At 42.2% G+C, this 23,232-nt stretch overlaps 4 non-coding genes across 4 annotated transcripts; all 4 read right to left on the minus strand.

Annotated features, from left to right (window-relative positions):
- Positions 1-279: 279 nt before the first annotated feature.
- trnaq-uug (transfer RNA glutamine (anticodon UUG)) lies at positions 280-351 on the minus strand. The gene has a single exon. It is a non-coding gene; the product is annotated as a tRNA-Gln (tRNA).
- Positions 352-7,249: 6,898 nt separating this feature from the next.
- On the minus strand, positions 7,250-7,321 carry trnaq-cug (transfer RNA glutamine (anticodon CUG)). The gene has a single exon. It is a non-coding gene; the product is annotated as a tRNA-Gln (tRNA).
- Positions 7,322-7,536: 215 nt separating this feature from the next.
- On the minus strand, positions 7,537-7,619 carry trnal-cag (transfer RNA leucine (anticodon CAG)). The gene has a single exon. It is a non-coding gene; the product is annotated as a tRNA-Leu (tRNA).
- A 2,710-nt stretch (positions 7,620-10,329) lies between these two features.
- On the minus strand, positions 10,330-10,401 carry trnaq-uug (transfer RNA glutamine (anticodon UUG)). The gene has a single exon. It is a non-coding gene; the product is annotated as a tRNA-Gln (tRNA).
- Between the last annotated feature and the right edge of the window lie 12,831 nt (positions 10,402-23,232).

Raw genomic sequence — 23,232 nt, forward strand, 5'->3', positions numbered from 1 at the left:
ATCGCACTTCATGCCCAAAATGTGTTTTTAGCATTATCTGAATGAGATCCGCAAGGATATTTACTTAAGAGTGTGTCTATCGTAAACCATTGTGCAACCTTTGCCTCATCTCTCTCCCTGTATTAGTTCTTTAAACACTTGCCATGAGTGTTGATTGCACAAAGTACTCTATGTCTCTGGAACAAGATGAGCTCGTTGACAATGCCACTGTGTGTCTCCCAGTTGGTGGAGTAACTGAGTCACTCATTGGGGCAAAAAAACCTACAACTAGCCAGCGGTAGGTTCCACCGAGATTTGAACTCGGATCACTGGATTCAAAGTCCAGAGTGCTCACCATTACACCATGGAACCATTTCTCATTGTTAGGCTACTTTTGTTGAGCAGTTTCTTCCAGACGATTTGATTCATTTCAGTATTGTGTGCATATTGACAACTTGGAGATTGGGTGATCATGTAGCAAACTATAAAATTGTCAATACAAGGAAGATTGGGTACATCTAAGCACTGTGTCACTCTTATCTCTGTGTGTGATGTTCATTGCATCTATCCAGATGAACTGTAACTTGTATAACATCAAAGTCTATGAATTCATCCAGGTAAGCAGCATTGGAGAATAGGTGGTTCCCCACCTTTGACTAATGTGGGAGAATGTGTTTTCCAAGTGTCAGCTGTTGTCCCTAAAATCCAACATTTGTCAGAAGTGGGATTCGAACCCACGCCTCCAGGAGAGACTGCGACTTTTTTTTTTTTTTTTTTTTTTTATCTTTTTATTATCAAAAATACACTTTACAAAATAAAAATTAACTATATACAGAGAAACATAAAGAAAAAGAGTAAATTCATTCGTCTTTTTAACAGTAAATCAAACAAATTAAAGCAAAGCAAACCTCTTCCCCTTTTTTCCACATATTTGTATGCACATATATACATGTATACATACATATATATACATACACACATATATATACATATATACATACACCTACATACACACATACATTCTTAAATATATACGCCCATATACTACAAGGTTAAATAAATTCACCCAAAATCGAAGTGCAATCTACCCTCCACATCCAGCTCACATAAATCATTCCTTGCCCCCCACCTAGCTATAAACTCATCCTCATCCACTGAAAACAGAATTCTCATGTAATGTGTCACCATATTTTGAAAAAAACCCAACCTGTTTGTCCTTTTCCCCCCATACAAAGCATAATTTCTACCAACATACAACACATGACGTGCTACACTCAATAAAAAATTGATTAAACCAACATTACATCTTTTATCACCTTTTTGTTTCCCAAAGCACCACACCCAGTCCCATGCTTCCCCTTCTAACTTAGGCAGTTTACACTTATTGATTAACAACGTTTTAACCCAGTCCCTGAAATCCCGTGTGACTGTACAGTATAGCATAAAGTGGTTAAAATCTTCATCTTCCACCCTACAGACCGGACAGGTTCTCGCATACGTGCTTTTACTTATCTGGTGAAGGACGACAGAAACCAGCACCCTTCTGTGACGCAGCAGGAAGTTTGAGTTTGCTATTGCAGGGGGAAGCCACTTACTGTGTATATTTGACCAAATTTCAGAGATGGGACGGGTAAGAAAGAGATGAGACCATGCAGTGTTTGCTGTAGGTTCTTGGAATATTTTGTTAATTAAAACCCTATACCAAAATTTTGATTGTAAATCTTGCAGTTTTCTGTTTTTGACGTCACAGGTCAGAGCAAAATCCAGCTCGTCGTCCTCCACCCGATCCTCATCCACTTCCGACAACCACTCTTTCCACTCTTGCGGCATTCGCTCTAATAAATCATCACAAAATCGCACAACTCTAGCCTTTTTTATATTAAACCCTTTCATCCTAATTTTACTAAATACCGCAAGAGGGCTAGGAGCCCCTGTCTGGTCTAAAACATCTTTAATCTGATGTAGCGCCTCAGTCAAGATGCCCCGACCGGCCTTACATCCCTCTCGGCCGCTGAGGCAGGGGTTCCCAAAGATGGGCTGGTTTAACACACTTTGTTTTGATGTAATTACACACTCCAACTGGGGCAGGATTTCCACCCATGCCTCAGCCGCCTCCTGGAAGAGTGGACATGTTCCCACAATAGGCCGGCCGAGTGTGACGCTACATAGATTGTAAAAGCCGCACATACCTCTTTTCAGTACATCATCATACAAATAATCCTCCCATATGTTTTTAGTTTTCTGGCTCAGCATTTTCTTAAACAGTTTTATTCTTAATGACTTCAATTTTGCTTTTAAATTACACAGTTTGAGTCCCCCCTTTTTGTACGGCCCGACCAGTGTCTTATGTGCAATTTTCATTGCTCTCCCCTTCCATAGAAAATCCTCAATAGCGCTGCTCAGGCGTACCAGTACATCACTCGGCAGGTGACAAACCTGCATGGTGTAGACAAGTCTCGGCACAATTACTGCATTTATTACAGTGATTTTCCCTTTTAAACCTAATCCCCTCATTCTCCACAGTGCGAGCCTTGATCTACACCCCGCAACCTGCTCTTCCCAGGATCTACGACTGCTGTCTTCTGGTTGTGAGCCCAAATATACACCAAGTACTTTAACCTCAGGCCCGCCCCTTTTAAAATGCTGGCCTTCCTCCCCAAGAACAGTACCAGGCCCCAGGATCAAACTCGATTTGTCCTTATTTACCCGTGCTCCCGCAGCTTGCTCATATGCATCTAGATGTTGCAAAACCCTTCGCAAACTATCCCCATCCCTGACCATGATGTTAATATCATCCGCATATTGTGCTATTTTGAAATCAGTTCCTCTGGGCGACGTGATCCCAATTATTTGAGAGTCAGATATAATTGACTGTGCTAGAGGTTCTGCCACTATTGCATAGAGCATAGCTGATAGGGGGCACCCCTGTCTCACTGATCTTTCTAAGGGGACGGGATCTGTCACGAAGCCATTGCACTTCACGACACTAGTAGCTCGGCTGTACAGTAACTTCATCCACCCTCGAAAAGTTGGGCCGAACCCAAAAACCCCCAGACACTCGAAGAGAAAATCGTGACTCACTCTGTCAAATGCCTTCTCTTAGATCTACATTAAGGTATATACCTCCTGTAGCCATTAAATTCTCCAATGAGAATTTTGTTGACAAAATGCAGTCAGCGATATCCCTCCCCGGAATGCTGTAAGTCTGGGTAGGCCCAACTATCGAGCCAATCACTCCCTTAAGCCTGAACCCTAGCACCTTAGCGAGGATCTTATAGTCAGTATTGAGCAGACTAATTGGCCTATAATTTGCCAGGTCATCTCTGGCGCCTTTGTTTTTATAAACTAGAGTGATCACACCCCTTAAAAAAGACTCCGCGCACCTGTTCTCCTCCTGCATGGCAGAGTATAGCCTGCAGAGGACGGGGGCCAGTATGTTGCTGAAATGTTGGTAAAACTCAGCTGAGAGACCATCCACACCCGGGCTTTTAGATGTATTAAGGTTTCCAATCGCTGCTCTCACTTCTTCAATCTGAATGTCACCATCACACAGAGCCGCATCCTCGTGACTGAGGGAGCAGCCAATTTTTCCTAATACTGTGTCCATTTGTGCTTTTTTAATATGTTGTTTGCTAAACAAATTAGCGTAGTAGTCTTGTATTGCTTGTAAAATATCCACTATATCAGTATGTGTGTTTCCATCAAGGTCTTTTATTTCTGGTATGTATGTTTTTGCCTGTTTCCTTTTTTCCAAACCTAGAAAAAAAGCAGTACAGCGCTCCCCTTTCAACATGTGTTGTGCTTTACTGCGGATCATTGCGCCTCTGCATTTTCTCTCATCTAACCGTCTCAGCTGCTCCCTCAATCCAAGATAGACATCCAAGGGACGGTCACACTCAGCCTCAATAAGCTCAAGCTCCTCTTTTAGATGATGTCTCAGCTTAGCCTCCTCTGTCTTTTCCCTCAGCCTCTTCTCTCTGCTCAGAGCGATACAACGCTTTTTAATTTTAAATTTGGTGCGCTCCCACCACTCAATGATATCCACGACATAATCACTCTCATCACATAGAGCAGAGAGAAAAGACTTCATTTTATCTTTAAAAACTTGATCTTCAAGGAGGGAAGTGTTAAAACACCACAGGCCCCCATTCCTTTGCATACCACCCTCCCCTAGAGTCACCTTTAAACAGGCATGATCACTCCAGGAACAAAAACAATATTTACACTCATTTAATTCTTGCACCAAACTCGACGCCAACAAACACAGGTCAATCCTGGATTGCTTTAGCCTGCCCAATACCACTTGCCTGCGCGAATACGCCCGGGTGCCGTGGTTCAGCACTCTCCACGCATCTATCAAATCACACTCATCCATCCATACAAAAACAGCCGATCTACTAATGTCTTGTTTAAATTTATTATTAACTCCTACGTCCGCCTTAGTCAGAGCAACATTCCAATCTCCTATCACTACCGAGCGATCATCTGTCCACCTTTTGCAGCGCTCAAAGAAACCTCTCCTTTCAGGTTCACTGTTCGGACCGTACAAATTCAGAATTCTATATTTTTTATTATAATGTATTATATCAATAACAATTAGTCTACCCTGTCCATCCTTAAAAATCTCCACAATACTCTCACACACACCCGGCTTTACAAAAATTGCCACTCCAGCAGTTTTGTCAGAGGAGAGGGAGTAAAAGAGCTCCCCTCTCCAAAAAGATTTTATAGTGTCTATTTTGTCCATGGACCACCTACATTCCTGGACACACAAGATGTCGCATGCCATTTCTCCACAGAGTTGCTCTATTTTCCCAATATTTGTTAACCCGTTTAAATTTTGCGATTAAAGCAGCATTATCAAGTAAACACCGATTAAAAAGGTCATTTCCTAAGCTGTTTTTTCCCTTTGCCTCTATTCCCTCCCTCACTCCTCCCTGATTTCTCTTGCTGTGGACGTTTTCTAACCTGCTTTATCTGCTGAACATCCATCTCCGAATCTGACTCTATACTGTCAGCCTGGGGAGCCAGCAGGGCAGCATCCGAGTCTTCCTCTCTAGGGGCGGGTGGTATTCCATTATGAGAGGGGACCTTCTGTGAAGCGAGCCAAGATGGGCTCAGCCAACCCCCTTCAGGGTGACCCGCCCTATCCCCGCTCCACTCTGCCAGCACTTGATCCATACTAGATCCCAACACATCCTCTCTTTCCCTCCCATGTTCCTCCCGCACAGGCAGGTCACCGCCCTGCGTCTCCAACACCACCTCATCCTCCTGTTCACTCTCGCTGCCCATATTCAGCTCTGGCTCCTCTACAGGTCTAACCTCACTCCTGTCATCCTCGGAGATGGATTCCCTGCTACCCTCCCCATTCCCTTCATCTATATTTTTACGTTGACATTCCTCTGTGGAGCTATGACATTCCATACATCTGCGCATCCTGGCATCACACTCACGTGCATAATGTCCCTGTTTATTACATTTAAAACAGGTGAAATCCGGACAGTCCCTCACGATGTGTCCCGGCTGTAAGCACATCCGACAAACTTTCACTTGATTATTGTGAATTACTCTAAAATACTCCGGACCATTAGCTGTCATGAATTTCGCTGAGTAGGGCAGTGACTGCACAGTTTCATTAAACTTTACCTTCATATATCTTGTACCGTCCGCCACATCAGTCCCGGGCCACATCCTCCTTTTAATAGGCGAGATTGCTCTCACTCCCCACACGTCTAGTTTTTCCATAATTTCCTCGTCCGTTATATACGCCGGCAAATTCAAAAAAGACACCACCAGTTCATCAATTGCTAATGTCTTTACCATTACCACCGCTTTACCAACTTTAAATCCATCCAGTAGCCTTTTCTTTCCAGCTTCACTTTTTACCGTCACCTCATATTTATTCGATCCGGTCTCACGCAGCGCAACTATGCCTCCACACACATCACGTATTGCTCGTAACAGTTCCATCGTTTTCACCTTCTCTTCACCAACCACCTCTGCCAATACAGTCAAATCTTTTTCGTACCTTTTTTCTCTCATTGTCTCCCGTCTTCCGCTCATCTCCGTCTGCATCCTCGCCCGATCCTCCTGATGTTTTCCATCCACACAAATGCCATCAATCTCCAACCTATTCTGCCGCTGCTCTCCGACCAAATCCACTCCTTTCCCCGTCCTCTTTGCTGAAGTAATCCTCTGCATTGACAAGCCCGGAACTTGCCCGCCATTTCTCTTCTCTCCCTGCTCCACGGCCTGGCGTTTGCTTCCTCCCGCTCCGTTCTCTATTTCGGCTGGCATTGCCGTTTCTCCCCGACATCTCATGGTAGGAGCCACAATTTTCTCACCGCCATTCTCCATTTTACGTAGCTTGGCGAATCGAGTAACACTCGGCAAAAAAACAAAACCAAAATAAAATAAAAAAGAAAAAGGCAAAATGAAAGCGCCCCCGAACGGAGCAAATCCGCCGGGGGGATTAGTAACATAAACGAAATCGAAATCTCTATACTATTTAGTTAAATTACGACAAAAAACACAAGCAAACTGAAAAAGCCCGCCAAAACAGGCTCATGCGCGGGTCGTCACTGCTCGCTCTAGAGAGAAACCACACCTCTGTCTGCAACCAGGTTTGGGAACCAAAAACAGCAAACAGGTGCTGATGCCAGAAAGAGCCTCTTTTTTTTTTTTTTGGGTACATCTAAGCACTGTGTCACTCTTATCTCTGTGTGTGATGTTCATTGCATCTATCCAGATGAACTGTAACTTGTATAACATCAAAGTCTATGAATTCATCCAGGTAAGCAGCATTGGAGAATAGGTGGTTCCCCACCTATGACTAATGTGGGAGAATGTGTTTTCCAAGTGTCAGCTGTTGTCCATAAAAACCAACATTTGTCAGAAGTGGGATTCAAACCCACGCCTCCAGGAGAGACTGCGACCTGAACGCAGCGCCTTAGACCGCGCGGCCATTCTGACAACAGAAGATGAGGAATTGGGGATTGTGTGTGAGATCGCACTTCATGCCCAAAATGTGTTTTTAGCATTATGTGACAGAGATCAGCAAGGATTATTATTTTAAACCATCATGTAGGCTTGGCGTCATTTCTGTGCTGGTATCAGTTTTTTTTTTTGGAATTGTCATGAGTGTTTAGTGCACATAGTATTCTGTTTCTGGAACAAGATGAGCTCCATGACAATGCCACTGTGAGTCTCCCAGTTGGTGGAGTAACCGAGTCATTCATTGGATCGATGAAAGCTACAACCTGCCAACAGTAGGTCCCACCGAGATTTGAACTCGGATCGCTGGATTCAGAGTCCAGAGTGCTCACCATTACACCATGGAACCTTTCCAAAGATTGGGTACATCTAAGCACTGTGTCACTCTTATCTCTGTGTGTGATGTTCATTGCATCTATCCAGATGAACTGTAACTTGTATAACATCAAAGTCTATGAATTCATCCAGGTAAGCAGCATTGGAGAATAGGTGGTTCCCCACCTTTGACTAATGTGGGAGAATCTGTTTTCCAAGTGTCAGCTGTTGTCCCTAAAATCCAACATTTGTCAGAAGTGGGATTCGAACCCACGCCTCCAGGAGAGACTGCGACCTGAACGCAGCGCCTTAGACCGCTCGGCCATCCTGACAACAGAAGGGGGGGTTGTTTGGTACTCCAAAGAAATATGAAAAGACAGCGTTTAGATTATGCGTAATTATTGTGAATCAAATGTGCAAACTCGTCATCAGCCTATCTCTTTATCAGTTTATTGCTACCCTGGCCATCAGTGATTGATGCGTGAAGTATGGGATGTCTCAGGCAAAAAAGAGCTTGTTGATTAAGCCACTACACATCTGTCAGCTGGTATTGGTGTTCTTCTGCCCTTTGCTGGGAAGACATCAATTCATGGAGCTTTAACATATGCATTCATTTTTTCAGCAAACTCCAGAAAAAGAGTTCTTAGAGTAACCAGTATCCAATTATTGCATTACATTAATTGAACCACGTCATTTGGTAGAGTACTAGAGTCATTGAATGGAGCACAACAGAAAGAACTGTTGCCAAAGTTGCCTGCATTTATTGTACATTAAATCCTGAGACCAGCAACACAGCTCAAAGGACGAGCTGGTTTTATTCGTTCTACACTATAACAGGTCCCACCGTGGTTTGAACTCAGATCGCTGGATTCACAGTCCAGAGTGCTTACCTATACACCAGGGAATCTCCAGATGCTGCCAAATGAAGAATGTGTGCACTGGAAATGTGAACATTGTTACACAGACAACAGTTTTAACAGTCTGTGGTTTTACTGAACAGTCCTGAACACTCAGATGCTTGACAGGGGTTTAAAGGCTTATTGCATTTCACAGGGAGATATTTACACTACTAGACCTTATGACTCTGTTTGGGGTGAAACACAAAAATAGGGAAGCACTTGAAAACGAGGGGTAGGGTTATAAATTAGGAATTTGGGATTGTGTCTGGGATCGCACTTCATGCCCAAAATGTGTTTTTAGCATTATCTGAATGAGATCCGCAAGGATATTTACTTAAGAGTGTGTCTATCGTAAACCATTGTGCAACCTTTGCCTCATCTCTCTCCCTGTATTAGTTCTTTAAACACTTGCCATGAGTGTTGATTGCACAAAGTACTCTATGTCTTTGGAACAAGATGAGCTAGTTGACAATGCCACTGTGTGTCTCCCAGTTGGTGGAGTAACTGAGTCACTCATTGGGGCAAAAAAACCTACAACTAGCCAGCGGTAGGTTCCACCGAGATTTGACCTCGGATCACTGGCTTCAAAGTCCAGAGTGCTCACCATTACACCATGGAACCATTTCACTTTGTTAGGCTTCTTTTGTTGAACAGTTTCTTCCAGACGATTTGATTAATTTCATTATTGACAACTTGGAGATTGGGTGATCATGTAGCAAAGTATAAAATTGCCAATACAAGGAAGTTTGGGTAAATCTAAGCATTGTCTCACTCTTATCTCTGTGTGTGATGTTCATTGCATCTATCCAGATGAACTGTAACTTGTATAACATCAAAGTCTATGAATTCATCCAGGTAAGCAGCATTGGAGAATAGGTGGCTCCCCACCTTTGACTAATGTGAGAGAATGTGTTTTGCAAGTGTCAGCTGTTGTCCCTAAAATCCAACATTTGTCAGAAGTGGGATTCGAACCCACGCCTCCAGGAGAGACTGCGACCTGAACGCAGCGCCTTAGACCGCTCGTGACAACAGAAGGTGGGGTTGTTTGGTACTCCAAAGAAATCCGAAAAGACAGCGTTTAGATTATGCGTAATTATTGTGAATCAAATGTGCAAACTCGTCATCAGCCTATCTCTTTATCAGTTCATTGCTACCCTGGCCATCAGTGATTGATGAGTGAAGTATGGGATGTCTCAGGGAAAAAAGAGCTTGTTGATTAAGCCACTACACATCTGTCAGCTGGTATTGGTGTTCTTCTGCCCTTTGCTGGGAAGACATCAATTCATGGAGCTTTAACATATGCATTCATTTTTTCAGCAAACTCCAGAAAAAGAGTTCTTAGAGTAACCAGTATCCAATTATTGCATTCCATTAATTGAACCACGTCGTTTGGTAGAGTACTAGAGTCATTGAATGGAGCACAACAGAAAGAACTGTTGCCAAAGTTGCCTGCATTTATTGCACATTAAATCCTGAGACCAGCAACACAGCTCAAAGGACAAGCTGGTTTTATTCGTTCTACACTATAACAGGTCCCACCGTGATTTGAACTCAGATCGCTGGATTCACAGTCCAGAGTGCTTACCTATACACCAGGGAATCTCCAGATGCTGCCAAATGAAGAATGTGTGCACTGGAAATGTGAACAGTGTTACACAGACAACAGTTTTAACAGTCTGTGGTTTTACTGAGCAGTCCTGAACACTCAGAGGCTTGACTGGGGTTTCAAGGCTTATTGCATTTCACAGGGAGATATTTCAAATACTAGACCTTATGAATCTGTTTGGTGTGAAACACAAAAATAGGGAAGCACTTGAAAACGAGGGGTAGGGTTATAAATTAGGAATTTGGGATTGTGTCTGGGATCGCACTTCATGCCCAAAATGTGTTTTTAGCATTATCTGAATGAGATCCGCAAGGATATTTACTTAAGAGTGTGTCTATCGTAAACCATTGTGCAACCTTTGCCTCATCTCTCTCCCTGTATTAGTTCTTTTAACACTTGCCATGAGTGTTGATTGCACAAAGTACTCTATGTCTCTGGAACAAGATGAGCTCGTTGACAATGCCACTGTGTGTCTCCCAGTTGGTGGAGTAACTGAGTCACTCATTGGGGCAAAAAAACCTACAACTAGCCAGCGGTAGGTTCCACCGAGATTTGAACTCAGATCACTGGATTCAAAGTCCAGAGTGCTCACCATTACACCATTGAACCATTTCACATTGTTAGGCTACTTTTGTTGAGCAGTTTCTTCCAGACGATTTGATTCATTTCATTATTGTGTGCATATTGACAACTTGGAGATTGGGTGATCATGTAGCAAACTATAAAATTGTCAATACAAGGAAGTTTGGGTACATCTAAGCACTGTGTCACTCTTATCTCTGTGTGTGATGTTCATTGCATCTATCCAGATGAACTGTAACTTGTATAACATCAAATTCTATGAATTCATCCAGGTAAGCAGCATTGGAGAATAGGTGGTTCCCCACCTTTGACTAATGTGGGAGAATGTGTTTTCCAAGTGTCAGCTGTTGTCCCTAAAATCAAACATTTGTCAGAAGTGAGATTCAAACCCACGCCTCCAGGAGAGACTGTGACCTGAATGCAGCGCCTTAGACCACTCGGCCATCCTGACAACAGAAGGGGGCTTCTTTGGTACTCCAAAGAAATCCGAAAAGACAGCGTTTAGATTATGCGTAATTATTGTGAATCAAATGTGCAAACTCGTCATCAGCCTATCTCTTTATCAGTTCATTGCTACCCTGGCCATCGGTGATTGATGCGTGAAGTATGGGATGTCTCAGGCAAAAAAGAGCCTGTTGATTAAGCCACTACACATCTATCAGCTGGTATTGGTGTTCTTTTGCCCTTTGCTGGGAAGACATCAATTCATAGAGCTTTAACATATGCATTCATTTTTTCAGCAAACTCCAGAAAAAGAGTTCTTAGAGTAACCAGTATCCAATTATTGCATTACATTAATTGAACCCCTTAATTTGATAGAGTACTAGAGTCATTGAATGGAGCACAACAGAAAGAACTGTTGCCAAAGTTGCCTGCATTTATTGCACATTAAATCCTGAGACCAGCAACACAGCTCAAAGGACGAGCTGGTTTTATTCGTCCTACACTATAACAGGTCCCACCGTAATTTGAACTCAGATCGCTGGATTCACAGTCCAGAGTGCTTACCTATACACCAGGGAATCTCCAGATGCTGCCAAATGAAGAATATGCGCACTGGAAATGTGATCAGTGTTACACAGACAACAGTTTTAACAGTCTGTGGTTTTACTAAGCAGTCCTGAACAGTCTGATGCTTGACAGGGGTTTCAAGGCTTATTGCATTTCACAGGGAGATATTTCAACTACTAGACCTTATGACTCTGTTTGGGGTGAAACACAAAAATAGGGAAGCACTTGAAAACGAGGGGTAGGGTTATAAATTAGGAATTTGGGATTGTGTCTGGGATTGCACTTCATGCCCAAAATGTGTTTTTAGCATTATCTGAATGAGATCCGCAAGGATATTTACTTAAGAGTGTGTCTATCGTAAACCATTGTGCAACCTTTGCCTCATCTCTCTCCCTGTATTAATTCTTTAAACACTTGCCATGAGTGTTGATTGCACAAAGTACTCTATGTCTCTGGAACAAGATGAGCTCGTTGACAATGCCACTGTGTGTCTCCCAGTTGGTGGAGTAACTAAGTCACTCATTGGGGCAAAAAAACCTACAACTAGCCAGCGGTAGGTTCCACCGTGATTTGAACTCAGATCGCTGGATTCACAGTCCAGAGTGCTTACCTATACACCAGGGAATCTCCAGATGCTGCCAAATGAAGAATATGCGCACTGGAAATGTGAACAGTGTTACACAGACAACAGTTGTAACAGTCTGTGGTTTTACTGAGCAGTCCTGAACACTCTGATGCTTGACTGGGGTTTCAAGGCTTATTGCATTTCACAGGGAGATATTTCAACTACTAGCCCTTATGACTCTGTTTGGGGTGAAACACAAAATAGGGAAGCACTTGAAAACGAGTGGGAAGGGTTATAAATTAGGAATTTGGGATTGTGTCTGGGATCGCACTTCATGCCCAAAATGTGTTTTTAGCATTATCTGAATGAGATCCGCAAGGATATTTACTTAAGAGTGTGTCTATCGTAAACCATTGTGCAACCTTTGCCTCATCTCTCTCCCTGTATTAGTTCTTTAAACGCTTGCCATGAGTGTTGATTGCACAAAGTACTCTATGTCTCTGGAACAAGATGAGCTCGTTGACAATGCCACTCTGTGTGTCCCAGTTGGTGGAGTAACTGAGTCACTCATTGGGGCAAAAAAACCTACAACTAGCCAGCGGTAGGTTCCACTGAGATTTGAACTCGTATCACTGGACTCAAAGTCCAGAGTGCTCACCATTACACCATGGAACCATTTCACATTGTTAGGCTACTTTTGTTGAACAGTTTCTTCCAGACGATTTGATTCATTTCATTATTGCGTGCATATTGACAACTTGGAGATTGGGTGATCATGTAGCAAACTATAAAATTGTCAATACAAGGAAGTTTGGGTACATCTAAGCACTGTGTCACTCTTATCTCTGTGTGTGATGTTCATTGCATCTATCCAGATGAACTGTAACTTGTATAACATCAAAGTCTATGAATTCATCCAGGTAAGCAGCATTGGAGAATAGGTGGTTCCCCACCTTTGACTAATGTGGGAGAATGTCTTTTCCAAGTGTCAGCTGTTGTCCATAAAATCCAACATTTGTCAGGAGTGGGATTCGAACCCACGCCTCCAGGAGAGACTTCGACTTGAACGCAGCTCCTTAGACCGCTCGGCCATCCTGACAACAGAAAGGGGGGGGTTGTTTGGTACTCCAAAGAAATCCGAAAAGACAGCGTTTAGATTATGCGTAATTATTGTGAATCAAATGTGCAAACTCGTCATAAGCCTATCTCTTTATCAGTTCATTGCTACCCTGGCCATCAGTGATTGATGCGTGAAGTATGGGATGTCTCAGGCAAAAAAGAGCTTGTTGATTAAGCCACTACACATCTGTCAGCTGGTATTGGTGTTCTTCTGCCCTTTGCTGGGAAGACATCAATTCATGGAGCTTTAACGTATGCATTCATTTTTTCAGCAAACTCCAGAAAAAGAGTTCTTAGAGTAACCAGTATCCAATTATTGCATTACATTAATTGAACCCCGTCATTTGATAGAGTACTAGAGTCATTGAATGGAGCACAACAGAAAGAACTGTTGCCAAAGTTGCCTGCATTTATTGCACATTAAATCCTGAGACCAGCAACACAGCTCAAAGGACAAGCTGGTTTTATTCGTTCTACACTATAACAGGTCCCACCGTGATTTCAATTCAATTCAATTCAATTCAATTCAACTTTATTTATATAGCGCCAATTCACAACAAAGTCATCTCAGGGCACTTTACAGAATAAAGTCAAGATTATAAAGATATATAAAGAGAACCCAACAATTCCCCCTGGAGCAAGCCATAGGCAACAGTGGAGAGGAAAAACTCCCTTTAACGGAAGAAACCTCCAGCAGAACCAGGCTCAGGGTGGACGGCCATCTGCCTCGACCGGTTGGGGTGAGTGGAAAGGGGAGAGAGAAAAGAACAGAGCAACAAAAAGCATTAACAAAACATCGGGCAGATTGGTAGGACCAGTAGCTTCACGCTGGAAGACACACAGCTTCAAAGCCGGGGGACACCTGCAGAAAGGGACAGAGAGAAGGGGACAGAGGAGGACAAAGACAACTACGGGAGAGAACACACAGAGTTAATGACATACAGTGGTGACAATTGCGGGATGAGAGGAGAGGAGAGAGGTCAAGAGGAGGAAAGGAGCTCAGTGCATTGGGGGGTGGGTCCCCCAGCAGTCTAAGCCTATGGCAGCATAACTATAACTAACTATATGCTTTATTAAAAAGGAAGGTTTTAAGCATAGACTTAAAAGTAGAGAGGGTGTCTGTTTCCCCAATGTGAACTGGGAGCTGGTTCCACAAGAGAGGAGCTTGATAGCTAAAGGCTCTACCTCCCATTCTACTTTTGGAAATTCTGGGAACCACAAGTAGGCCTGCATTCTGAGAGCGAAGTGGTCTACTGGGATGATGTGGTGCTATGAGGTCTTCTATATATGATGGAGCCTGACCATTCAGAGCTTTATATGTAAGAAGCAGGGTTTTAAATTCTATTCTACATTTAATTGGAAGCCAATGGAGAGAAGCTAGTGAAGGTGAAATATGATCCCTCTTGCTAGTTCCAGTCAGCACTCTTGCTGAAGCATTTTGGATTAATTGCAGGCTCTTTAGGGAGTTACTGGGGCATCCTGAAAGTAGGGAATTACAGTAGTCCAACCTAGAGGTAACAAATGCATGGACCAGTTTTTCGGCATCACTTTGAAACAGGATGCTCCTAATTTTGGCAATGTTCTGTAGGTGGAAGAAGGCTGTTCTAGAGATTTGTTTTATATGTGAGTTAAAGGACAGATCCTGATCAAACATAACTCCAAGGTTCCTTGCAGTAGTACTGGAGGCCAGACTTATGCCATCTAGTGTAACAATATGGTTGGACATCATATCTCTGAGATTTTTGGGCCCAAATACTATGACTTCAGTTTTGTCTGAGTTTAAAAGTAAAAAATTGTGGGACATCCAGGCCTTTATGTCTTGTAGGCATGCTTGAAGCTTTATTACCTGATTATTTTCATCTGGTTCCATAGATAAATATAGCTGGGTATCATCAGCATAACAGTGGAAATTTATGGAGTGTTTTCTAATAATGTTGCCTAAAGGAGACACATATAAAGTAAAAAGTATTGGTCCTAACACAGAGCCTTGTGGAACTCCATAGCTAACCTTTGTGTGCATGGAGGATTCATCATTAACATGAACAAATTGAAATCTATCAGATAGATAAGATTTAAACCAACCTAGTGCAGTTCCTGTAATTCCAATTTCATGTTCCAGTCTCTGTAATAAAATGTTATGATCAATGGTATCAAATGCAGCACTAAGATCTAACAGAACAAGTATAGAGATGAGTCCAGTATCTGAGGCCATGAGAAGATCGTTGGTGACTTTTACCAGTGCTGTTTCTGTACTATGATGAACTCTAAATCCTGACTGAAAGTCTTCATACAAATTATTCCTATGAAGGTGATCACATAATTGTTTTGCGACTACTTTTTCAATTATTTTAGAAATAAAGGGGAGATTAGATATTGGTCTGTAATTGGCTAAAACACCTGGGTCAAGACAGGGTTTTTTAAGTAATGGTTTAATAACAGCTACCTTATAGGCCTGTGGTACATAGCCTGTTTCTAAAGATGGATTTATGATATCTAATATGAATGCATCTATTAAGGGCAAAACTTCCTTGAGCAGCTTAGTTGGAATAGGGTCTAGCAGACAGGTTGTTGGTTTAGATGAGTTAATAATTGAAGTTAGCTCAGAGAGATCTATGGGTAAAAAGCAGTCTAACAGGGATTGGGGCCTTATCGATGACTCTAGCACTGCTGTACATGAAGATCTATCTGTAATTTTTGGGGGGAGGATCTGGTGAATTCGTTCTCTAATAGCTACAATTTTATTCATAAAGAAGGTCATGAAGTCATTGCTGCTCAAAGTTAAGGGAAAACTAGGCTCAACAGAACTATGGCTCTTAGTCAGCCTGGCTACAGTGCTGAACAGAAACCGGGGGTTGTTCTTGTTTTCTTCTATTAATGATGAATAATATGCTGTTCTGGCATCACTGAGAGCTTTTTTGTACATTTTTAAACTATTTTTCCAGGCTAAATGAGATTCTTCTAACTTTCTGGAACGCCACTTCCTTTCTAACTTTCATGTTTCCTGTTTTAAGTTGCGTGTTTGTGAACTATACCATGGAGATCGCCTCTGCTGGTTTACTGCCTTCTTTTTTAGAGGGGCAACACTATCGAGTATTGTACGTAGTGAGGCTGCAGAATTGTCAACAAGATAATCTACTTGTGCAGGAGTAACATTAAGGAGACTACTTTCCATTGTATTAACATATGGTGAAGCAAATGATGAAGAAATAATTTCTTTAAATTTGTTGACAGCTTTTTCACTTAAGCATCTGCTATAGTGGAATTTTTCAGTTTTATAACTGCTATATAGTCTGTTATTGTAAATTCAAATGTTATTAAAAAATGGTAAGACAGAAGAGAGTTGTGAGGAAATTCCATACGTAAGGACAAGGTCTAACGTGTGACTAAAACAGTAAGTGGGTTTATTTACATTTTGGGAAAAACCAATTGAATCTAATAATGAATTAAACGCAGTGCTCAGGCAGTTACTGTCAGCATCTACATGAATGTTAAAGTCACCCACTATAATGACTTTATCTGTACTAAGCACTAAATCAGATAGAAAATCAGAAAATTCAATCAAAAACTCTGAATAAGGGACTGGAGGACGGTACACGATAACAAATAATAGTGGTTTTTGAGTTTTCCAGTTTGGGTGTGAAAGGCTAAGAGTAAGGCTTTCAAATGAGTTATAACTATGTTTAGGTCTAGGGTTTATTGATGAGCTAGAATGGAAGATTGCTGCAACTCCTCCACCTCGGCCTGTGCTTCTAGGAACATGATAATTAATATGACTTGGGGGTGTTGACTCATTTAAACTGACATATTCTTCCTGCTGCAACCAAGTTTCAGTGAGACAAAATAAATCGAATTGATGATCACTTAATAAGTCATTTACTAACAGAGATTTAGAAGAGAGAGATCTGATATTTAATAATCCACATTTAATAGTTTTGGGGTTTTGTTCTGTAAGAGGAGTAGTCTTAACTTTTATTAGGTTATTATGATTAACTCCTCTTGTTGATTTGAACTCAGATCGCTGGATTCACAGTCCAGAGTGCTTACCTATACACCAGGGAATCTCCAGATGCTGCCAAATGAAGAATGTGTGCACTGGAAATGTGAACAGTGTTACACAGACAACAGTTTTAACAGTCTGTGGTTTTACTGAGCAGTCCTGAACACTCTGATGCTTGACAGGGGTTTCAAGGCTTATTGCATTTCACAAGGAGATATTTCAACTACTAGCCCTTATGACTCTGTTTGGGGTGAAACACAAAAATAGGGAAGCACTTGAAAACGAGTGGGAAGGGTTATAAATTAGGAATTTGGGATTGTGTCTGGGATCGCACTTCATGCCCAAAATGTGTTTTTAGCATTATCTGAATGAGATCCGCAAGGATATTTACTTAAGAGTGTGTCTATCGTAAACCATTGTGCAACCTTTGCCTCATCTCTCTCCCTGTATTAGTTCTTTAAACACTTGCCATGAGTGTTGATTGCACAAAGTACTCTATGTCTCTGCAACATGATGAGCTCGTAGACAATGCCACTGTGTGTCTCCCAGTTGGTGGAGTAACTGAGTCACTCATTGGGGCAAAAAAACCTACAACTAGCCAGCGGTAGGTTTCACCGAGATTTGAACTCGGATCACTGCATTCAAAGTCCAGAGTGCTCATCATTTTTTTTTTTTTATCTTTTTATTATCAAAAATACACTTTACAAAAAGAAATTAGGTATATACAGAGATAAGTAAACAAAACATTACATCCATAGTCCTTTCAACTAAATTAAACAACTTAAATCAAGATCTATTTCTCTAATGTAAATACATATATTTATAAATATAGGGGGATAACCATAACCACACATTGTAAACATGTCATATATCTATCTATCTATATATATCTATATATACCCATATATATCTATATATCTATACATATATATACACACATATATATATACACACACATACATATACACACACACACACACATATATATACACATATATACATATACATATATATACATATACATATATACATATATACACACACACACACACACACACACACACATATATATATATATATATATATATATATATATATATACATATATATATATATACATATACATACACATATATATAAATACCCATACTTTTACACACATATACCTCTCTATATATATCCATACCTATATATATACATATTATACATACAAACATATATACAAACACACACACACATACATTATACACATATACATTCATATACACATACACATACCCATATATATATATATATATATATACATATACATATACATACACACACATATACATATACATATATATATACATACATATATATATACATACATAAACACATATATATATACACACACATACATACATACAAATACACATACAATAATAGGTCAATAAAATTCACCCAAAATCAAAGTGCAATCTACCCTCCCCATCTAACACACATAAATCATTTTTTACCCCCCATTTAATGAGAAACCCCTCATTATCAACCGAAAACAGAATACTCAAATAATGTGACACCATATTTTGAAAAATCAACACCCTCTTCATCTTTTTCCCTTCATACAATGCATAATTCCTGGCTATATACACAACATGACGAGCTACACTCAACAAGAAATTCACTAACCCCACATTTATTTTTGTATGTCCCTTCTCTAACCCAAAACACCACACCCAATCCCATGCCTCACCTTCCAAACCAGTCACCTTACACTTATTTCTTAATAAACTTTTTACCCAATTCCTGAATTTTTGTGTGACCGCTCAGCACAACAACAAGTGATTAAAATCCTCATCCTCCATCCCGCAGACCGCACATGTTCTCACATATGTGTGCTTACTGATCTGGTGTAGGACAACAGAGACAAGCACTCTCCTGTGACGCAGTCTGAAATTTGAATTGGCTATCGCAGGGGGGGAGCCATTTATCATGCATATTAGTCCAGATTGTAGAAGTGGGTCGGGTGGGGAACACATGAGACCATGAGGAGTTTGCTGTGGGCTGTTTGAATATTTTGTCAATTAGAACCTTGTACCAAAATTTTGACTGTAAATCTTTGAAATCCCTATTTTTGAGATCACAGGAGAGTGAAAAATCAATTCTGCCATCCCCCACCAGCTCACCATCTGCTTCCTGCAACTTCTCCCTCCATTCCAGTGGCATTCTCCGACAGATATCTGTACAGAAATGTAACACCTTGGCCCATCTGATGTTCACACCTGTCCTTCTTACTTTTTTAAGGACTTCCAGAGGGTTTAAGGCCCCTGTCTGGTCCAGAACATCCCCAATTTGGTGAAACACCCCATTTAAGGCACCCCGGCTAACCAGGAATCTCTCCCGGCCACCGAAACGCGGGTTACCAAAGATTGGTTGCTTAAGTACATCTGCTTTCGAAATCAATTTGCACTCTAGATGTGGCAAGACCTGAACCCACGCCTCAGCGGCCTCCTGGAAAAGTGGGTCCGCATCTGCCACAGGCCGTGCCAGCGCACTGCTGCATAAATTATACTCCCCACACGCACCCCTCCTCCTTATCTCTGCGTCCAAGTAGTCCTTCCAAATATAATCTGTCTTATCATATAGCCATTTTTTAAAAAGTTTCAGTCTTAAAGATACTAATTTGGTTTTCAAATCACAGAGATTCAAACCCCCTTTTGCGTATGGCCCAACTAGTGTCTTGTGAGCAATAGTGAAGGCCTTGCCTTTCCACAAGAAACCGCTGATAGCGCTGCACAGCCCGGACAGTACATCGCCCGGCAGGTGACAGACCTGCATGGCATAGACCAGCCCCGGCACTATTATGGAGTTTATAATGACCACTCTTCCCTTCAGCCCAAGACCTCTCATCTTCCACAGCCCAAGCCTGGACCTACACCACGCGAGCCTCTCCTCCCAGGTTTTGCGGACGCTGACCAGCGGCTGAGGACAAATATATATCCCAAGTAGCTTGACCTCAGTCTCACCCCTTTTAAAATTCAGACCCACATCCCCTAGAGCAGACCCGGGCCCACAAATAAGGCTGGATTTCTCCCTATTAACTCGGGCTCCCGCCGCCTGCTCATATGCTTCAAGGTGCTTTAGCACCTGTTGTAAACTCTCACCATCCTTAACCATAATGCTTATATCATCCGCATACTGAGCTATTTTAAACTCATTACCTTTGGGAGATGTTATCCCCTTGATAAGCAGATCGGTTATAATGGATTGTGCAAGAGGCTCTGCTACAATTGCATATAGCATAGCAGACAGCGGACATCCCTGCCTCACTGATCTCTCTAGGGGGAAAGGATCTGTTAAGAGGCCGTTACATTTCACGACACTAGTAGCCCGGCTGTACAACAACTTCACCCATTCTCGAAAAATTGGGCCGAACCCAAAAACCCCCAGACATCCAAAGAGAAACTCATGACTGACCCTGTCAAATGCCTTCTCCAAATCAACACTGAGGTATATGCCCCCTGTCATCATTAGGTTTTCAAAAGACAACTTTGTTGACAGGATGCAGTCAGCAATATCCCTCCCAGGAATACTGTAAGTCTGGGTAGGCCCAATTATCGAGCCGATCACTCCTTTGAGCCTAAAACCCAGTACCTTAGTCAGGATCTTATAGTCAGTGTTGAGCAGGCTAATTGGTCTATAGTTTGCTAGGTCAGATTTTTCCCCTTTGTTTTTATACACTAGAGTGATCACTCCCCTCAGGAAGGACTCTGCGCACCTGCCCTCCTCCTGTATGGCCAAAAAAAGTCTGCAGAGGACAGGGGCCAGCAGGTGACTGAAATGCTGATAGAATTCAGCTGAGAGACCGTCCGAACCTGGGCTCCTTGATGTATTCAGGGCTAAGATTGCCTCTTTCACTTCTTCCAACTGGATGTTTTCATCACACAAAGCCGCATCCTCGTGACTGAGGGAGCAGCTAATTTTCCCAAGTACTTGATTTAACTTTATCTGTGATATCTTTTGCCTACTAAATAAATTGGAATAGAAATCTTGCACGGTTTGTAAAATATCCACTGAATCAGTATGTGTGTTACCCTCCGAGTCCTTTATTTCAGAAATATATGTTTTGGTCTGTTTCCTCTTTTCCAAACCCAGAAAAAATGCAGTACAGCGCTCACCTTTCAACATATGCTGCGCTTTGCTGCGGATCATTGCACCCCTGCATTTTCTCTCATCCAGCTGTCTCAACTGCTCCCTCAGCACAAGATACGTCTCCAACGGATGTCCACACCCAGCCTCAACCAACTCAAGCTCCTTTTTCAGGCGGTCCCTCAGCTCATCCTCCTCTCTTTTCTCTCTTTGTCTTTTCTCTCTGCTCAATGCGATGCAGCGCTTCTTGATTTTTAACTTAGTGCGCTCCCACCACTCAATGATGTCAACCACAAACTCACTTTGATCACATAGAGCAGAGAGAAAAGACTCCATTTTTGCTCTAAAAAATCCATCCTCTAAGAGGCTTGAATTAAAGCACCACAAGCCCCCATTCCTCTGCACCCTGCCCTCCCCTAGAGCCACTCTCAGAGAGGCATGATCACTCCAAGTGCAAAACTCATATTTACAGTTATTTAAAACCGTAACCAAACCTGACGCTAGCAAGCACAAATCTATTCTAGATTGTTTCAGCCTGCCCAACACCACTTGCCTGCGCGAATACGCACGGGTACCGGGGTTCAGTACTCTCCATGCATCCATCAAGTCACACTCTTCCATCCATTCAAACACAGCCGACCTACTAGTGTCATTCTTAAATTTATTGTTGACACCCACATCTATCCTAGCCAGTGTCACATTCCAGTCCCCTATCACCACCGAGCGATCATCTGTCCATCTTTTACAGCGCCTGAAAAAAACCCTCCTCTCTCCTTCACTATTTGGCCCATATAAATTCACAATTCTATATCTCTGACTCTGTTCAATTACATCAATCACCAGTAGCCTTCCCTGATCATCCTTAGCAATTTGCACGACACTCTCAAACAATCCAGGTTTTACAAAGATTGCTACCCCTGCAGTTTTGTCTGGGGAGAGAGAATAAAACAGATCCCCTCTCCAAAAGCACTTTATGCTTTTTATTATCTCAGAGGTCCACCTGCATTCCTGGACGCACAGGATGTCACACAGCATTTTCCCGCAAAGCTGTTCAATTCTCTCAATGTTTTTAAGACCATTCAAATTTTGAGAGAGAAGCAGCATTCCCAGAAAAAAAACTAAAATCGGCCCTGTCATTTTTTGGCATATTTCTTACCTTTATTTCTATACCCTCCCTCAGTTCCACTTGGCTTACCCTGCTGTGCCCTCTTCCTGACCTGTTTTACCCATTGGACATCCATCTCTAAATCTGAGTCCACGCTAGTAGCCTGGGGAGCCAGCAGGGCTACATCAGAAGTGGGTATTCGAGTGGTGGACTCTATTTCATTTCGAGAGTGAGGCTCATTCGGCTCAGGCCGGGGTGAGCCTAGCCAGCCCCCTTCAGGGCGACTCGCCGCATCCCCGCTCCAGTCCGCCAGCACATGATCCATACTGGATCCTAGCTCATCGACACCCTCATTTCTTATGCCCTCTTGCACCAACAAGTCAGCACTCTGTGACACCACCTCATCTCCAAGCTCATTCTCACTCTCTGTCTCGCTACCCAGGGCTGGCTCCTGTGCAGGCCTGACATTACTCCTCTCATCATCAGAGATGGAGTCCCGGTTTACCACCCCTTCCCCTTCACCTGCATTATGGCAATTACATTGCTCCGCTGGGGCATGGCACGCAACACACCTGTGCGCCCAGGCATCACACTCACGTGCATAATGACCCTGTTTATTGCATTGCATGTGAAAGCATGTGAAATCTGGGCAATCTCTAACTATATGCCCAGGCTGTAAACACATCCTACACACCTTAACTTGATTATTATGAATAACTCTGAAGTATTCTGGCCCTGTGGCCGTCATAAATTTTGAGGAATATGGTAATGACTGCACAGTTTCATTAAATTTAACTTTTACATATCTTGTTCCGTCCGCCACGTCAGTCCCAGGCCACAACCGTCTTTTAATAGGAGAGATTGCTCTCACTCCCCACACATCCAGTTTTTCTAAAATGTCCTCATCCGCAATATAGGCAGGCAAATTCA

The sequence above is a fragment of the Channa argus genome, unplaced genomic scaffold (assembly GCF_033026475.1).
Source record: "Channa argus isolate prfri unplaced genomic scaffold, Channa argus male v1.0 Contig090, whole genome shotgun sequence".
Taxonomy (NCBI): Eukaryota; Metazoa; Chordata; class Actinopteri; order Anabantiformes; family Channidae; genus Channa; species Channa argus.